Raw genomic sequence first — 19214 nt, forward strand, 5'->3', positions numbered from 1 at the left:
AATTTTGATACAGGCAGTTTCAAATCTTTATCCCATATGCATTGGACCTAGGATATTTTTGTAGTGGGTGGGGAGTATTTTCTGATATTTCAGCAGTGTTTTAGCTCCCAAAACATATTTACATACTACAAGGATGCTTTCTACAACATTTTAAGGGCTTTAAAAGGCTGGCAGCAGCAGCTGGACCACAAAATCTTACTATCTAGCCCATAGAATGAGCAGGATGTTATAGTGGATGGTCTAGGAGAACTCCGTTGCACACAATAGTCATTTTAGGGTCCTTCTTGTTTAATTAAAGCGGGGCGTATTGGATTCTTTGTGCTATCCTCTTATCTAGACTAGACGAATTTCTTCCCAGCCTTTGTCAGCATCTCCGATGGCCAGTTAAGGTGTGGTCCAGAGGCTGCTTATAGGGAATCCCTTTCTGCCTATGGCAGTTGAGGATACTTTCCACAGCATGGACACATCCATGCACAGAGACAATGATCACTGGAGGACTGATTGCAAGCAACAGACATCTTATTTCTTGTACCTTCCAAATGTGTGTGTTCCATTGATGCAGAGCAGCACCTTCTCCCCCCCCCCCAGGGTATTCTTCCTGTTGCTCTAAATTTGCCTTTCACATGGGATAAGTGATGAAGTATTATAACGTCAATGGTCCTGCCTTCTCACTGGGGACAGTGAGATTAGCTTCCTCAATTAGGGTGATTTTTCTTATTGTGTTGAAAACAGTTACAGAAAGTAATCTTTAATACTTGGAAATACAGGAGAGTGCACACACACACACACACACACACACACTTGACTCTGCCTCCCCCTCCACCCCCCGCCCCTTGTTTTTTAGAGATTGGATCTTACACTTGTAGCCTAGGTTGACCTGCAATGCAATATGGAGCCCAGGCTGGCCCAAACTCATCGAAATCCTTCTGCCTCAGAGTACTGAGATTATAATTGTGAACCACCACACCCAGCTTTGACTTCTACTGTCAGAAGATGAAGATTTTCAGTACTGGCAGCTCCAATGCTCTCTAGATTTGGTGGAACTGACATGCAAAAGTTTCTTTTTCTCACAGACAAAGCCCTCTTTCCTTTCTTCTCTGATTTGGGAAATGGTTGTGATTGGGGCATCTTACTTAGTTTCTTCCTACGGATCCTTGCTAATTGTGTGGCTGATTATTAAAGGCACAGGTGCAAATGATTAACAGTGACTCATGAAAAGGTTGGATGTTTAAAAATTTAAACCCATTGTGTGTTCGTTCTGTCGGTCTTCATGCAGTGCTTTCCATTGCAACATCCAAATAAGACATAATCCTTTGGGGGAAGGGGAACAATTAAACAGAAGATTCCCTGGGGTTGCATGATATTAACATGACAGTTTACTCAACTACCTGCTGGTGGTGGGATGTGGATTCTCAGTACATAGTTTTTCTCTAGAGGGAAAAAGACTAAATGCACTGTTGAAACTGAAGGTGGGAAAAGGGTGAGTTTTCAGTGAGCCATTGTTATGATAAGCAGCTGGGCTAGTGGGGCTGAAGACATTTGGCTTGGGTGGTTAAAGAGACGTTAAGGTTTGAAGAAAAGGTGAATGAAGAAGTTACAGCAGCTTTCCAGGTAGATTTCACTGACTACCAGACAAGAGGATAGTTTCTTTTCTGCTCCATTTCTTGAGGTGGTTATCTCTTGAGGCTGAACACTGGTATACTAACAAGTGTGACTTCAGAGAAAAGGACTTTGAAATTCTTCAGGACTTGCCTGGGTCTGAGTATGTGCAGGAGAACAGAGAGTTCTAACACTGACATATATCTTTGCATTTGCAATGAAATGAAGTCCAGTTGGACTAAAAGCCACAAAACACAGATCTTTATGCAATTAGGGGCTGTAAATTGGAATGTCTATGCTGTCATTTTGCTGTGTCTTTCACATGTAAACATCTCCCGCCCTCCCACTTGCCCTGGAAGGCACTGCATAAACCACAACACTCAATCATTTGTCTTTATGTGTCTTTCCATTTTATGTGTCTACCACTGTCTTTCCCACTTGAAACACTGACGTCTGTCATTGAATGGGGTTGACTGTAGAATCCAAGGTTTTAATGAAAAAAATATTTTGTCGTTTTGAATCATTACATGAATATTAAAATTCTTGATTTCAGGAAATCACATACTATAGTAACTGTCCACTTGGTGCATGGATTTTGAAGGAAATATCCACATATAAATTAATACTGTATTGTTTTATGCAGCTTCACTAGAATATTAGCTACAAAGCAGCCTAACACATATTGATAACATAATCCATTTTATAAAACTATGCATGCTCTCTTGATCACCATGAACCTTAATGATGATGTAGGATTTGGCAGAGCTCATTAGGGCACAGCATGTATCCTTTGCTTTGACAGGATATGTACTTAAGGCAGATTTTGAAAGAAATGTTGGTATGTTTGGCATAATGTGATTTATTGGAGAAGGAGGCTTAGTTTTATTCTCTTGCGTGATTGGCTTGTGATGCAGATAATGGATGGGAGAATGATGCCATCTTTTTGTCTTGATAGCTCTGTGATGAGACAGGTAAATGCCTAAACTAGTGTTTGCTATTAGGGTGACAAGACTCAGATTGGGTTTGAAGGTGAGGCGGCAAGGGATGCTGACCAGAATAATTACTGTTTTACTCTCCTGGTCATCAGAAGGATGTGAGATTGGAGGGTCACTTGCACATTTATCCTCTGCCACCATTCTTTTCATGTTCAACAGTGAAGTTTGTCTCCATATTCCAGGTCCCTATATTTCTTCTCTATAATTCCATCTCCCCATTTTATTTGTCATTTATTCTTCTTTATTTGGCTTCTCTTCCTGTTACAGGGGAGGATTAGCTGCAGTGCTCTTGTACGGGAAAGGGCTCTGTTTCTGACATCAGAAGTGAGAAGAACCCCACTAGAGGCATCTACTGAGGATGTGACTGCTTTGGGCCTTGTTTGTGAAATGGAGCTGCCAATACCTAAGTTGCAGCATTGTTGGGCCTATTAGAGAAACAACGTTTGTAAAATGCTTTGTTGGGGGGGTCATCCTTAGTAGGTAACCAATCAATATTTATTATTGTGCTCAATTAAACCCATACACACCAAAAGAGTTCCTCATTGCAAAGACACAAATGTCTAGTCTCCATATCTTTCCATTCTCTTTTACCCCAGCTTACCATTCTGCCTGTATTTTCCAATCAAACCCAAAAGTTGTTTGCTTCTTGCTTGCTGTCTAATGCAAGTACCCTGTTCTTCTCTGCTTCATACTAGAATGGTTTATCTTTCCCTTCTGTGACACCTACATCAGCTACAACTTGGGCATTAGTGTCATCAGTAAAAAAGTTTTGACTTATAAAGTGGGGTTTATAGTTTTTGTAGTGTTGTTGAGGTTACATAGAAGTCAATCATAGTACATTGCAAAGGGTACGTGCTCGTCATAGGGACCATATTCTATCCATACTCAAGGCAGCTCCATCTGCTTCAGTGTCACCTCCGCTGTGACACCTTCCACTACACTCAGACAAGGGATATCATGTACTCCTCAGATTTTTTTTTTTTTTTAGGGATATCTGATGCTATTTTCTTATTCCAGATATCTCCACTTAAAGAGGAAAGAGTTAACATTTCCTGTTAGTTAAAGACCCAGAGTTAAATATGTATCCAGATTTATCTCATCCATTCTTTCAGTCTACCTTTTGGGAAGGCAGGTTTGCCTGACCCCCACTTACTGGCAAGGCAGATTGAGGCACAGAGGCATTAAGGATTTTGCATGTGCTTAGCAACAGACTGGCTCTAGAATGGCAATTGGAGTCTGGGTTGATCTGACTCCAAAGCCTACAGCTATTGCTTCCCTGTTCCTCAGGCTCATGTTCTTAGTCACTGTGGTTCCTCCCATTGTGTTGTTTGTTAATAGGAGCTCAGCAAACTTGTTCTCTTTGCAGCCCCACTGATCGTCAGTTGGCCTATAAATCCCGGGCTTATTTTTAAGAATCCTTGAAGCAGATTGTTGGATCTCAGTCTAGACAGAGAATAGCATTCAAGTTCACTTGAGCATCACCACCAGCCCTGAACCAATGATTGGAAATGATCATCTGTGGAAGATCTTAATATAAAAAGTTTAGAAGTTGAAACTGTGACAGGCTAAAGTAATCTAATGCTGAACTATAACTGAAGTTGTTGAGTTTGAAGTGAGCAGCTTAATAGCCATGACTGAGCCTAGATTGTCTGGTTCTCATGGGTTCTCATGAAGTCCTGGACATGTCACTTTATGTTTTGAGTAAGGGAAACAGAATTGTCTATTAAAAAATTAAATCCTGGTAAGGGATGAAGCTGCAGACACTGCTGTCAAGTGGACCGTCTCAAACTATGGACCCATTGAAATGAAGGTCTCGTTGGCCCATGGGCCTTTCCATTCTCTGCTTCTCTATCTCCTCCTAAGACTTATGTTTGGTATGAATACAGGAGTATGGTCCAATCCCACCACCCTCAGGCCTGCACTGGAAACTGAGGAAGACAGGCACAGGGAAGGAATTAACCAGTGTGACTATAGACCTGCAACCCATATTCCATCTTCACTTTTACTTTCAAAAAACTAGCAAGTACTTTTATCCTCTCCCAGCAGGGTAGATCTTGGTGGAGTCAGTTTCCCCAGTTTGCTGGAGTGCTGGTCTTTCATTTGGATCCCGTCCTGGGTAAGGGCTCTGTTTTGAGTTCACTCGAGCACAGACCTGGCATTTGGCTGAGACAGTTCTTGCGATGCTGTCCAGTCTAGGTATAATATACCTTGATCTGAGCAACTTTTTTTTTTTTCATGGACCGTAGATGAGTTTCCTGGTGAAGGTTAGTTGCAGAGTCCTGCCAGTTGTCTCTGAGAGAATGGTCTTTTCCTCTAGTGTCCTCCACCAACCTGTGGGTTTGAGCTATTCATTTCATCTTTACTGTGGAGTCTCAGGCAGCACCGGATCATGATATGTCATCAGAGTATCGATAGGCTCCACTGGTCTTAGGGTCGTTTGCCAAGTCAGCAGCCAGGCAGTGGAGGACAGCAAGTTGTAGGGGAAACCAAAGAGCCTCTAGGAGGGCCAAGGGTTTTTAATGTCCCTTTCCCTGTGGTGATCATACTGTGGATATGCCCAGCTATAAAACTATACCTACTGATGGTCTGTGTATATGTTGGTGGGATTTCCTTTCCTCCATCTGAGAGCTTGAATCAGATCAATGAATTCTGCTCTCTAGGCTGAGGTTCCTGGCTTGAGCCCAATTTGTTTGGTTAAAGTAACCACTGCAGCTCCCATGTACCTGGTTCATGAGGTCAGACGGTATACAGCGTGATGGATAGTGGTAGGCTTCTCACATTGGACTTGAGCATAGACCAAGAGTAGGGCCTGATACTGCACCACATAGTCACTAGACAGCCATTGTTCTGGCGCTCCTCAGCAGAGGGCCTGAGCTATATTGAGGGGGTACTGTGAGTCAACTGGGAATGCTGTTAGGATAGACGAAACAGGAGGGTGCTAGGCTACATTCCATTCCTCTCCACTATTGGAGGGACTGAACATAGCCTCAGATGGGGGCCCAAGCCCAGGTAAGAAACATCACAGGCTGAGGCTGAGGAGGCAGGGGCTCCCAAACTCCTGGGCACCCAGTTGCAGCCATGTGGAGTCAGGTCAGGAATGAGGGGGCTGTGGTGGCTGGAGCTAGGGACTAGGGGAAGGGGAACGCTGGCTTAGCTCAAGGGTGAGTGTCCATGTCTGCAGGGCACAGGGGCCTTCTATAAGGAGACTTATAGGCTGCATGGCTGTGTATGGTGAAGACTTCCTCCCTTGGTTGTTCTTGATAAGAGAAACAGTCCTTACTTGTCTGAACTGATTATTCATTGTTTATTGTTTTCTACTCATGGTGGACTAGAGATTGAAATACCTTTTGGAGGAAGGAATGTCTGGGAAGGGAAACCAATTGGCTAGCCCCTCAGGGCCCATATAGATACCTCATTAGCATGGAGAACTCTGTGCTCTGCTACTTGACTAGCTATCACAATTGTCACGTGGGATGTCATGGTCACATGCTACAGGACAGGAACTGGATTGGGAGAAGATGAAATGCCTACCATTCTCAGAAATGAGAATTTACCAGTAGGGCAAGTGGAACTGTGTCAATCAGTCAAAAACTGAGAAGGTTGAGTAGATTTAGAAACCCCAGTAAATTCTCATATCTGAGATGGTGTGCACCTGTTTCTTTGGAGGAATCAGACTCATAGGAAGCAGAAGTCTTAGGTCTCTTCATAGACAGGAGAGGTGCATTCCAGGGTGACTGGCAGGGCACCAGGATGCTTGTCTTTTCAAGCCAGGCATTAAGGATGGCATTTTCTCCTTTTGTTTCCAGGGTCATTGAGTATTGTTTAATCTGGGCAGAGGTAGCTGAACTGGTTATCTGAATTATTATAGGAACTTTGTGTTGGGCTGGTCGTGGGGGGGGGTGTTGATTTCTTCTGACAGAAGGGGAGACACCTAAATTTTTCTGCATATTTGTAAGTCTAACTGTGTCTCATCATCAGAGAATGTGAGAGTGGCTTTCAGATTATGCAAAAGGTCTGTCCTGTGGTGGTTTGAATAGATATGGTCTCCGGAGACTCATGTGTTTGAATGTTTAAACCATAGAGAATGGCACTATTTGGAGGTGTGTCCTTGTTGGAGTCGGTATGGCCTTGTTGGAGGACATAGGGCTGGTTTTGAGGTTTCCTATACTCAGTATCCACCCACTGTGGGACACAGTCTCCTTCTGCTGCTTTTGGATCAAGATGTAGAAAACTCAGCTCCTTCATCAGTATCTTGTCTGCCTGGACACTGCCATGCTTCTCACCATGATGATAATGGACTGTATCTCTGAAACTATAAGCTAATCAAATGTTGTCCTTTATAAGAGTTGCCTTGGTCACATAGTATCTCTTCACAACACCACCCTAAGTAAGACATTTCCTAATCAGTTTTCTGTTGTTAAATACCCTTTAAGCTACCTCCAAAAACTGAGACCTAATTATACTTATATTCTTTTTAACCTTTATTTTTTTTTAGTATCTGGGGCCTGATGAGTGACTAAGGAAATCTTTTTATCAGCTGTCTTTAATCTTTCCAAAAAGTACCTAGTGAATTTGCTTAGAGTCTCCTTGGTCAGTGTTGGACAAAAGGCAAACAAACAAACAAACAAACAAATCAATAAATCTGTTCTGTCCAGGCTTCATTTTCTGGCAACAATACTCATCTGGGGAAACTATTTCCCCCTCCTTTTGGGCATTCCACTTAGATGTCAGGGGATGCCCTAGATGAAAGGCCTGGGCCCCTCCTCACCTTCCCACAGAGACTGACCTTGACTGTGAGCAGGAGTCAAGCAACAAAACAAGCAAGGGCTCCTCTTCTTGGGGTGAGACAGATGGAGAGTTAGTTGGTACAGGGAACAGAACTGACAGACACACATAGAAACACACACACACACACACACACACACACACACACACAGAGAGAGAGAGAGAGAGAGAGAGAGAGAGAGAGAGAGAGAGAACACCGCACCATACATTTGTATACCCCAATAGACAAAAGGATCCAGTACCATCTCACATGGGTCCTGCACACTGGATCAGCAGCCATCTCTAACCTCTCCTATGCATACAAACAAAAGGCACCTTAGCTAAACTTATGTCCAGAAGTGACAGACAAGGTGACTTACAAATGTCAGTCCCTCTGAAGTGTTAATCAGTGATTGATCAAAGCGAGTCATGGGGACCTGAAATATCTCAGGTTGCCCACCCTCAGGAGTTCCCTGACCATCACATTCTTCTTTACTCCAAGGAACTCTGAGACCCCTGTGTCTTGAAGTCTGGTCTCTGGAATCTCACTGGAGTCTCCAGAAATGTTGTGGGGGTATTCACCAGAGAAGACTGCTTATAAACCAATAGAAAGTCTTTGTTAGCTGGCTGATGACTACACTGGGTGTTCTGGGTCCTAGTGTAGCACAGAGCCTTTCTTAGGGTGAGCTTGTAAGCATAATCACCATGTTCTGAGTTGACACATTTCAGTGAGCAAGAAGAGTTAGCCAGAAGCAGAGCTACAAAAGCCAAAAGGCAGCTGGGCAGTGGTGGCGCATGCCTTTAATCCCAGCGCTTGGGAGGCAGAGGCAGATGGATTTCTGAGTTTGAGGCCAGCCTGGTTTACAGAGTGAGTTCCAGGACAGCCAGGGCTATACAGAGAAACCCTGTCTCAATAAAAAACAAAAACAAAAACAAAAAACAAAAAACAAAAAAACCCAAAAAACAAAAAAAAAGAAAAAACAACAAAAAAAATAAAAGCCAAAAGGCAAGTTTAACTATTTAGAGACTTTCCTGAAACTATGGACTTTGGTAGATTGGGCCTTTCTTTTAGTTTTGGCAGGTGGTGCTATCTACGTGCTGAGTTTTACACCCTGAATGGAACTCCCATCATGGAGTCAGTTATGCTAAGGCCTCAGGGCCTACTAAGATCTGGAGCCCTGTTATGGTGCCCAGAATTCTGGTGTTAGATACCCAGCGAAAGACCAAAGGTACCCTAGTTCTCAACCAGGTCACTAATGACTCAGGGGTTTTAGTACCATATGTCCTACATTTCCTAGGACAGTTATTCGATTATTGTCATGAATACAGATTTGCTTAATATGCTATTATTGTCAATTTTAAATTCAGAAATATAACCACATTTGTCTTGAAAAAAATGTGTGATTATAATCTGGTAACTCCTTGCAAACGTTGCGCTGAATCTTATGCCATCTGCAAGTGAAATCAACCCACCAACACCAATGGTTACAAAGGCAAATTTCATTATGGCAAAGCAAAACTTGTTCATGGTAGCTTCTGTAAGTGGGCTGTGCTAGGATCTGAATGTCCCTGTAATCGAAGTGACTTTGCCACATAACAGGGAAGCTTCAGGAAGACTGACTTACTGTCTCCTTCTCTGGGGCTGGCTTGGCTTCCAAGAGAGTGGTGCTATTTGAGAAACTATTATTGGTATGTACCAAGCTTCAGTCCATGGTACATACCTTCAGCAGCCAGCTTCCTTTGTAGGTGTATTTGAGTCTCTTACATGTGTATTGGTTTTAAGTATAATTAAAGTTTTGAGAGCAGACAACTTTCAAATATTGTGCATGGGTGAGATCAATATTGTGTCAGGAGATCTGGGAGGACTGCATGCTGAGTCTTACCCTGGCTGATGATGGCGCTGTTCACCTACAGACTACACATCAAAAGTAAGCTTAGAAGGAATGCACCGGTGTGCCTCAGAACTCTACACAAGTGTTTCCAACCTGAAATATTACAAGGAGCACATATATGTACATATGAAATGTATACCTACTACAAATTTATATTAACAGGTCCACTTTCCAGTTACATTTGTATCTAGTTCAGTTTGTTCCAAACAGAATCAAGTAGTTATTGATTAAAACAAGTTGAAGAGATGTCAGAAGATTCCCACCTTGTCAATGATATAAGACTCTTCATAGCCGGGCGGTGGTGGTGTATGCCTTTAATCCCAGCACTTGGGAGGCAGAGGCAGGCGGATTTCTGAGTTCGAGGCCAGCCTGGTCTACAGAGTGAGTTCCAGGACAGCCAGAGCTATACAGAGAAACCCTGTCTTGAAAAACAAAAACAAAAACAAAAACAAAAACAAAACAAAAACAAAAAAACCAAAACAAACAAACAAAAAAAGACTCTTTATAGTCTTTATGCAGACATGCTTTCTAGCCTCCAGGATAATGCCTAGGAGTAGATAGATGGCTAGGTTGTATGGAGTGTTGCTAGGTAGACCAGCTGACCTCTCTCTCCAGGACTGTTGGGAATAAAGTCATAGCCACCACATCCAACTCCTCTGTTTTCCAGAGCAGCCACCAATTTTGCAAGTTATCAGTTATGCAAAGAGCAGTGTAAAAGAATCCTAATTCCTCCATATGTTTGTTAAGACTCTTGATTTTAGCCATCATACTCGGTATGAAATGGTATCTTATTTGTATTTTCTTAATAATCAATATCAATCATGTTGCTATATACTGATTGTTACCTGTATATCTTCTTTGGAGAAGAGGAATCCAAATCATTTCTCAGTCACATTTATCTTTTTATTAATGAGTTGTAAGAGTTCTCTATATATTCAGAATGTAGGCCTTTAATATGTTACTTATAAATATTTATCTTTTTCACTGAGTTGTCTTCACTTTTTTGATGGTGCTCTTTGATGTATGAAAGCTTTAAGATTTGATGATATTCAGTTTATTTGCTTATTATTTTTCTTGTGTTTTTGATATTATATTCAAGAAACCATCATGCAATGCAAGACCATAAAAATTTTTCTTGTTTTCTTCTAATAGTGTTATAGTTTTAGTGTCTAACTCTTAGATTAGTTTGGTGTCTCATTTTAGGTATGAGGTAGGGATCTAGTTTCAGGCTTCTTCATGTAGGCATCTAACTGGGCTCATTTTTTATGTTGAGATTAATCTTTTTCTGTGGAATTTCACTGAATTCCTAAAGTCATTGAATTCTTCTAGGGGCATATTCCTTCCATAAAAGATACTGAATGTGGGGCAGGGGTGGTGGTGGTGTGCAGAAATAACCATTAAAAAGTTTAGCCTAAGAGCTGGAGAGATGGCTCAGTAGTTAAGGGAACATACCACTCCCTCAGAGGATGAGAGTTCTTTACCCAGCACCCACATCAGGTGGCTAGCAACCACTTGTAACTCTAGGTCTGAGGGGGACCCAACACTCTGGCCTTCACAGGCATGTGCGCGCGCACACACACACACACACACACACACACACACACTTAAAAATAAATAAATGTTAAAAAAATGTTAAAAAAAGATTGACCTGGAAGTGATAGAAGTCAGAGGCTTTGGCTGCTGTTTCACCTTGGTTAAAGACTTCATGATTTAAAGACTTTGAAGATCTTATGCGTTTGTAGAACAGAGCCGTTTACATTGGGAGAAACTGGTTTAGAGCAAGCTGCAGCCAACATGATAGATTTGTTTACTCCCAAAGTTGTTGTTTTAAAAGTGAATTTGCAGACTCCAGCCCTGTTGCTGGAGGTGAGACTATTGAGTCATTGTAAAGTGGTATAGGTCATGCAAAGAGAGGCAGTTATTAAAGAGAGTGCCTTTTTATCTTCTTATTCCCCACAGGTTTTTTGTTTTGTTTTGTTTTGTTTTTTGAGACAGGCTCTTATGGGTCTAGACTAGCTTCCACCTCACTATGTAGTTGAAGATGACCCTAAACTCCTGACTCTCCTGACAGTCTCTCACATGCTGGGATGGCAACCATGTGCTGTCACATCCAGCTCTTCTCTCTATTTCTTCTCCTTTTTAAAAAAGAATTCATTCCTTTCTTCCCTTAAAGGGAGGGGGGCTGATGATCTTTACCTGTAAACTCAAGAATTTTAGGATTTGCCCTTGGTTCTCTGTCACTTTGTCTCTTTCTCTTCACCACAGAGGAGGGAGCAACAGGGCAACAGGTCTTCTACTTCCTAGAGATGAAAGGAGTGTTCTCTCTCTCTCTCTTTCTGTCTCTCTCTCTTTCTGTCTCTCCGCCTCTGTCTCTGTCTCTTCCTCTCTCTCTCTCTCTCTCTCTCTCTCTCTCTCTCTCTCTCTCCCTCTCTCTCTCTGTCTCTCTGTATCTCTCTCTCCCTCTCTCTCTCTTCCTCTCTCTCTCTCTCTCTCTCTCTCTCTCTTGCGCGTGCATGCGCACATGCACACACACACACACACAGCATGCAGCGATCAACTGGAGCTTGAATTGACTGAGGGTTGAGTCATTTTGTTTGTAGCTTGGAGATGGAGCCCTGGGCTTCTCACATGTTAGGTAAATACTCTGATTATAGTGTCAGTTTTACGTGGAATTATTTTAAGATATCAGCTTTCTCTTTGTGATAGGAGGCTTAATTACTATTGAATAATGTCATTAAACATTATTCTCAGTAATAATGCTCAGTTAGTGCTCAGTGTTAGTTAATTTTATAGGTAAGACTAAAACAAGACTTCAAAGTAACTCGAAAACCATCAAGGAAGGGATATAACAAGACAAGGAAATCTTTTGCATCTTATTACAGGGTGTGTGGTTGCCTCTCAGGCACTGCGCTGGGCCAGGCAGCTAGGCTTTTGCTATTCTTTTTTCTTGCAAATCTCCTAAACACCACAGGGATTCTCTTCTTTCCCTATTTTTTAATTGTTCTGGCTCTAGATTGACTGTTTAAGTTAATAATTTCTTTTTGACTGCCTCCTGGTCTGTCTCAGCCCCTTGGTTCTGCAAAAGCAATGGAACCTTTTTTTTTTTTTTTTTTTTTTTTTTTTTTTTTTGCCTTAACTACTCCAAATTCCAAGGAAAGACAATCTATTGAGTAGGTATGGGTTGAGATCAACTTAGCCCAAGAAGCTGTACTCTAGAAAGTGGGACTATGTTTCAAAAGATCTTCCCTTTAAGGAGGATCATTTAATAAGGGAAGCCTGCACCAAAGAAGAATGGACAGGAAGTCCACTGTAGACAGCAGACTAGGAGAGAAGAAGATGGGCCATTCTTGACATATAGAAAAGAAGAGCTAAGTGGGGAGAAATAGTGAGCCAAGGACAAGAAAAGGTAGAGGTATACACATAAACAGAACTTAAATTCAAAAGACTAGTGGTATGTTATGGGGTTTTCAGTTCCCAGAAGAGGGTATGCGACTGGGCCTCTGTGGACTGTAGACTCATCCCTGAGCATGCCATTCCAGTGGCTTGACATGGCCTCTTTCTTCTCTGCTGATGCAGTCTTTCCCTTCCTTCAGTCTTAAAGAAAGTGTCATCTTTCCTTGAGCCTTAGATGACAGCTCTAGACTATTTTAAGCCTTCCTTTCTCCGTGTGTCAGACCACAGTGTACATTCTTTCATTACAGAACCATTGCATTATATTGTGTTCATTGTCTTCCTCTCCATCTGACTTGAGTTACATGTGTGTCCCCATACCTAGCTTCACTAGCACAGTAAGTATCTAATATATTTTATTTGCCCTTTGATTTCTTTCCCTGTTAATTAGTGCTATTGAGAGATGATATGGGGAAGATTTCTGTTTAAACTTTTTTTTATATACTTTGGTAGGAGAAAAATTCTGAAAATGTTCTCAGCTAAAAAGATAAGAATTTAGAATCCTCAATATATTTTTGGGTGCATAGTATAGAGGTACATATCTGTAATTCCAATATTTATGAAGGGAAGGAGGATCATCAGTTAGAGGGCAGCCTGGGCCATATAGGGAAACCCTAACTTTAAAAAAAAAAGAAGAAAAAAATTTCAATTATATTAATGATCAATTACTATAGTGCTTTAAAATCTGACACAAAACTTCATTTGACTTCTTCCTTCTACTGCTCTGTGGTCTGAATAGGATATAAGAATTATGATGTTTTCTACTGAAATATAGGCTTGGACCTTACAATGAGCACTGATTAATTTTTAAGACTTGATTGAATTAAGCAACAGACTTGCTTGGAAAGCAGGAGGCATGGTCACATGAGCTAGGGGCCTGGACAGAGTGAAAGGGGAAAGAAGGCCAGCCAAGTCCTAGTCTCCTTTCTTTGCTTGCTTGTTTGCCAAGATGTGAACCTCTGGACCCTGTACCCTTGAACCATTAGCTAAAATAAACCTTTCTTCTCTTATGATTGACAGGTATTTAGTCACAATGAAAAAGTTACTAATATGCAACAAGTGACTTGTACTTAAGGTTTTTTTCTTTTTTAACTGCATTATAAGGAAAATATAAGTTTGTATCCTTCTGACATAGGAAACACATGGTCTTTGAGGTAATTTTTGAGAATATGATTAAATGTTTATAAAAGGGAAATGAAGTCCAGATACATGCATAGATTTTAAAGTAGCACCTGCCAGCTCTAAATAAACTAAAATTGGTCTTTCTGGCCCAGAAGAGTTTGACCCAGAGGGATAGAAATAACAGCTCAAAGGCAGAAGTTCTCTTTAGTGACAGTGGTTTTCAACCTGTGGGTTGAAACCCCTTTGGAAGTTGAGTGACCTTTTCCCTGCAGTCACCTGAGACCATCAGAAAACAGAAATTTATATTACCATTCACAACAGTAGCAAAATTATAGTTATGAAGTGGTAACAAAAGAATTTCATAGATGGGGGTCACCACAGCATGAGGAATGATATTAAGGGTTGCAGCATTAGGAAGGTTGAGAACCACTGCTCTAAGAGATTGAAGAGAGTGCCCTTTGAAGCATGAAGGACTATGTGACAGGCAGGGAAAAAACAGCTTGTGCAGAGGGTGGGGATTTAGAAGAACAGGGCACCCTGGAGAAGGTAGGTCACTCCTGCTGTGGTACAGATGAGAGTAAGGGGTATGGTGTGGGGCATGAAGCTGAGAGACAGCAGGATTGGGATCACCAAGGACTTTCCAGCTCATCCCATAAGTACTGGCTACCAGCAAGGCCAGTTTACATTTGAGGAAGCTAATTGAAGGATTTTGACTTGGCTGACCTTTTCTTCAGGATTCCTTCCTCTTATTTACTTATTCCTCTGTTATTAAACTTCCTGAAAGAGGGGGGGGGACGGCATTGTCCATGGGATTGGCACACAGGCAATTAGCTCCATCTGTCATCAAGCCTGTGACTGTTCTGGGCTTCAGTTGAAGAGGAAGAGGCTGACTCTATGACTTTCTAAGGTTCTTCTGATGAAGATACTGAGGTTCTTGGTTGTGTCCATTTTCTTATCTCTCATGTATCCTTCAGTGTACTGAGTGGGTTTCTAGTTCCACCAGCCACAGGGATTAACTATGAAATTCTCCTGTGCTCTGTGGTGCTGAATGGGGTCAGATCTTGTTTAGCTTCTATAGTGTTCAGTAGGGCTGACCATCACTACTATCAAGCATATTGTCTGTTTCCTCACTGACATTAAAACACCTAGTTTTCTCTTACTCTCTGGCTGTCCTTCTCTGTCTCCAGTCTTGGCTCATTTCTTCCATTCAAGGGGTCCCCAATATCACCTATCAGATTTTTCTGCTGAAACTTCATGGCTTCAGGCTAACCATAAGGAAACAGACAAAGAGGAATTAAAGAACATTTTATAACACATCTGGTCTGTACTTGAAAAAAGAATTATATTTTCCTAAAGGATAAAAACAAATATGAGTATTCAGATTTACAAAGGTTGAAAAAGGTACTATATTAAATGCAAGGAGTGATCTTGGGTTGAGGTAGAGACCATCTGTAGGATGATTATATATCCTAATAATCATCTGTAGGATGATTATATATCTAGATGAAGGGGAAGCAGTTGTTGTGTGTGTAGGAGTGGATCAGATAACCTGGAGTGTAGAAAGAAAAGAGAGGAGGCCAAAGACAGGACTTGAAGAAAGATCAACTTTTAAGAAACAAGCAAGAAAAGAAGTACTCGTGAAATATGGTTACAAGGTAGGACATAAGTAGTGGCATAGAGTATTCTGGAAGCCAAGGGTGGGGGATATCAAAGAAGTGCTCCATTGCTTCATGAGAGGAGGGTAAAGGAAGCCTGGGGACCAGCCAGGGGACAGCAGGGGACGTTAGTGATAACTTGCTTTTGCTGCACTAACCTGGCAAGGTTTCCCTCTGGCTTGTACTTGCATCTGGCTTTTAAAGGTTCCAATAGAGCAGTTAGAATGCCCAAGGGGCATTTCCTTTTTACCTTACATCTCTTTTTGCATTTTCTTTATTCACGTTGCTTATGCTCCAGTGGGTTTGTTGCATGCTGCAGCAGCAATGAGCAGGATCTAGGCTTAATGACTTCCGTCCCCAGCCAACTTGTTCCTCTCCTGGAAAGTAAGAGAAGCTATGACAGACATTGCTTCTCCATGAAAAGCCTTGCAGGTCTGCTTTGCTGTGTGCTAGAATAGTCACTCTAGCTGGCCTATGTCTCTGTGAGAACTTGGCCTGCTCACAATGAATTCCCATGTCATCCTTCTTGCTTTTAATTAAAACTCTATCTGTAGCCCACATATAATGAAATATTGTGGAGGACCTGTAAATTCTAGAATGTTTTATAATTACCTTTCCTGTTTTTATTTATGTGTAAATGTATGTCTATGTGAGTGTATGCCATGTGTGCATGGGACCTGTGGAGGCCAGAAGAGAATGCTGGGTTCCCTCTCTCTAGAGTTACTAGTTACAATGTAGGTACTGGGAAATGAGCTTGGGTCCTCTGAAAGAACAGCAAGTGCTCAGAAGTGCTGACCCATCTCTCTAGGATTTCTTTCTTTCTTTTGTACAAACTGTGTAGTCTGTAGGAGGAAAGAGAGAAGACAGCTCACCTAACCATGTGTTTAGTGTGGCAGTTCCCGGTGGGAAACACCGAGAGGGCTTGCCTCCCCATCTTCTCTTGCTCCTATTGTCCACCTAGTCCCCAGTATAAACCATCTTGTCCTGACCTACAGCTTATGCAAGCAGAAACCTAGTTCAAATACTGTTGGCTCTTGTCTGTGTAGTCATAGGCGCCTCCTGATGTGGTCCTTCATTTCAGTCTTAGTTACTGCTTAAAGCCTAGAAAATTAACATACACACACACGCAAATGTATTGTCTTCATAAAGATCCTGATTAAGATGATCTGTAAGACTGAGAAATGTGTACTTTAAAAGAAATTCCCACAGCCATAGTGAGGTCTCAGCCTTAGATGCTGCTGAGGGTCATGTCTGAGCCCATAGTTATACAGTAAAAAGGGTTGGTGTCAATGTCCATGGCTCATATTACTACTAGAGAACACAGGGATGTCTCTGGCCAGGGCAGCCATCATGGTCCATGTGGATGTCTAGGGGCTGTGCGTAGCTGACCCCACCCTTCACTGAATGGGGCACTCTAGGAAGCTGGCTTCATCTCTCACCAGTGCAGCATTCGGGAGAGTGGGCCCTGTGCCTAGCTCAGACAGAACAGTGGAGCTGGCCCTGGTGGCAGGGCTGTGAGTAAGCCAGCCAGGGATGTATGTGGGATATCTGACCCTGACAGTAGTCTGCCATGGTTGAGACAGGCTTAGAGGTGATGTACTCTCCCCCCTTCCACACATATATTCACTTCCGGTAGCCAGGAAAGATGACCCAGAAGGTCATGAGCTTGGGAGAGCTATTTCTGTGACTCATCAACTGCAGCACTCAAGAGAGCAGACCCTGCACCTTGCCTGGATGGCACAGCAAAGCTAGCACTGGTGGTGGAGAGGTGTGTGGGGGGTGGAAGGTGGGGGTCCCAGCTAAGCCATCCCTAAGGGCCATAGTGCAGGAGAGCTGGGCCCTGCCACTGATCTACTGTGTGGTGGCATGAGTCCCTGGATGATGCCCTTCCTCACCACCACCTGCAGCAGTTGGAGGACTGGCCCTGGGGTCATGAGAGTGGGTCAATTGGCACTCCCCCTCCCCAACTGCAACAATCAGGAGATGGGACCTCATCGGGCAGCACAGTAGAGCTGACTCTGGTAGAGAAAGTGCAAATGAGGTAGAGCCAGAGAATTGACCCTGCCACTGTCCGTGTGAGGTAGGTGCAGGGGGGTGATGCCCTTCACCAACTGCAATAGCCAGGAGAGCTGGCCCTGGGAGCCATGAGAGGGGGAGACCTAGCCCTTCCCTACCACTTGCTATAGCACTCAGGCGAAGGGACTCTGCACCTCACTTGAGCAACACAGTGGAGCGCGTCCTGATGGGCAAGGGATGGGTTAGCCAGCCCTCAGGGTGCAAGAGCAGGACCAGCCTCTCACAGGCTGCAGTATTTGGGGAGGAGGTTCCTACTTTACTGGGCAGCACAGTGGAGCTGGCTCTGGAGGTGTAGATGCAAGTGAAGGTCTAAAGGGCATGAGAGCAGGAGAGCTGACACTGCTTCATTGATAGTGGCTTTGGGTGGTCTAGTTGACACAGTGCTGGAGAGCTTTCTCTGGTGAAGCAGATGAGGGAGAGTTGGCAGGATGATCTGTTTCAGCTACCACCCAGGCCCAGATTCAGAGCTCTGAATTAACCCACCCCAAAATCTATACCATCTGTGAATGGTTGAGATCCTGCTGTTCCAAAGTTGCAGGATCTTTATGACTCTGGGCAACAACATGATAACCAGGAGAAGTCCCCATGAGGATCCAGTATTGATGGTGTTACAGAAGCCAGAGATCGTAAACCAGACCAATGACTCAGTATAATGAACATATTTACAAGTGAAGATGTGTGGACAGAGGGATATATTGTGGGACACACTGTAACCTACTACAGCTTCCATGAACAGATATTTTCTAGGTTTTGTTTTGTTGTTGTTTTGTGTATGTGTGTGTGTGTGTGTGTGTGTGTGTGTGTGTGTGTGTGTGTATGTGTGTTTTATTTTGGGGGAGAGTCTGCAAAGACAAAGGGCAGATATGAGGGCATGGGGAGATGAGCAGGACTTGGATACATGATGTGAAACTCATAATGAATCAATAAAAAGTTTTAAAAAATGAAATACATATATATATATATATATATATAACCAATACACAGAAATTTTCATAAAATAAACCCTTGTTTACATTGTGAATGATTTTCCAAATTAATACATGGACAGAACTATTTCTGAAAATCATCACATGCACAAGGAATTAAAGACAAGAAATTCCATTCACATTCCTGATAAACACCTTACTTTCCCAAATCATAAACCACCTGTGTTCCTGGAGGACCATGGTACTCATCTACATGAACATTTCTTTCAGAAGGCCAGTTGTCAGTACCTATATACAATGTGTTCAAAATATACACACTTTTTGACCCTGGCTGTTCTACTTTCCAAAATACCTGTTATAGAAACACAAATGTTCTAAAGAGCATACAAGGCGATGTAGGATAGCAGTGTCTTTAACAGCCAATAATTCAGATACACACCAACAGGAACACTTAGACACAAAACAGATATTGAACTGACAAGCTGCAAGTTCAGGCAATATAGGTAGATGCTGACCTCTGACCTAATTCAAGACAACAAAAATGTGTTATGTTCCTTCCCTACAGTAAACTCTAAGTGACATCAGTGCTTAGGACAAGCTCAGGCATTTAGCCCAAAGAAAAAACAAAACCAAAACCCAATCCAGGTAGCTTCTTGCAAGGTTTCCTTTAATAACCCCCATAACTTATAGCTTGTGACTTCCACTAAGACTCTTATAGGAACTGTGCCAATCATA

General features: G+C 42.5%; 1 protein-coding gene across 4 annotated transcripts in view; it reads left to right on the top strand.

Annotated features, from left to right (window-relative positions):
* The window catches only part of Eml6 (EMAP like 6), a 289180-nt gene that overhangs the window by 2105 nt on the left and 267861 nt on the right, over window positions 1-19214 (top strand). The window lies entirely within an intron of this gene.

This window comes from Mastomys coucha, unplaced genomic scaffold (assembly GCF_008632895.1).
Source record: "Mastomys coucha isolate ucsf_1 unplaced genomic scaffold, UCSF_Mcou_1 pScaffold22, whole genome shotgun sequence".
Lineage (NCBI taxonomy): Eukaryota > Metazoa > Chordata > Mammalia > Rodentia > Muridae > Mastomys > Mastomys coucha.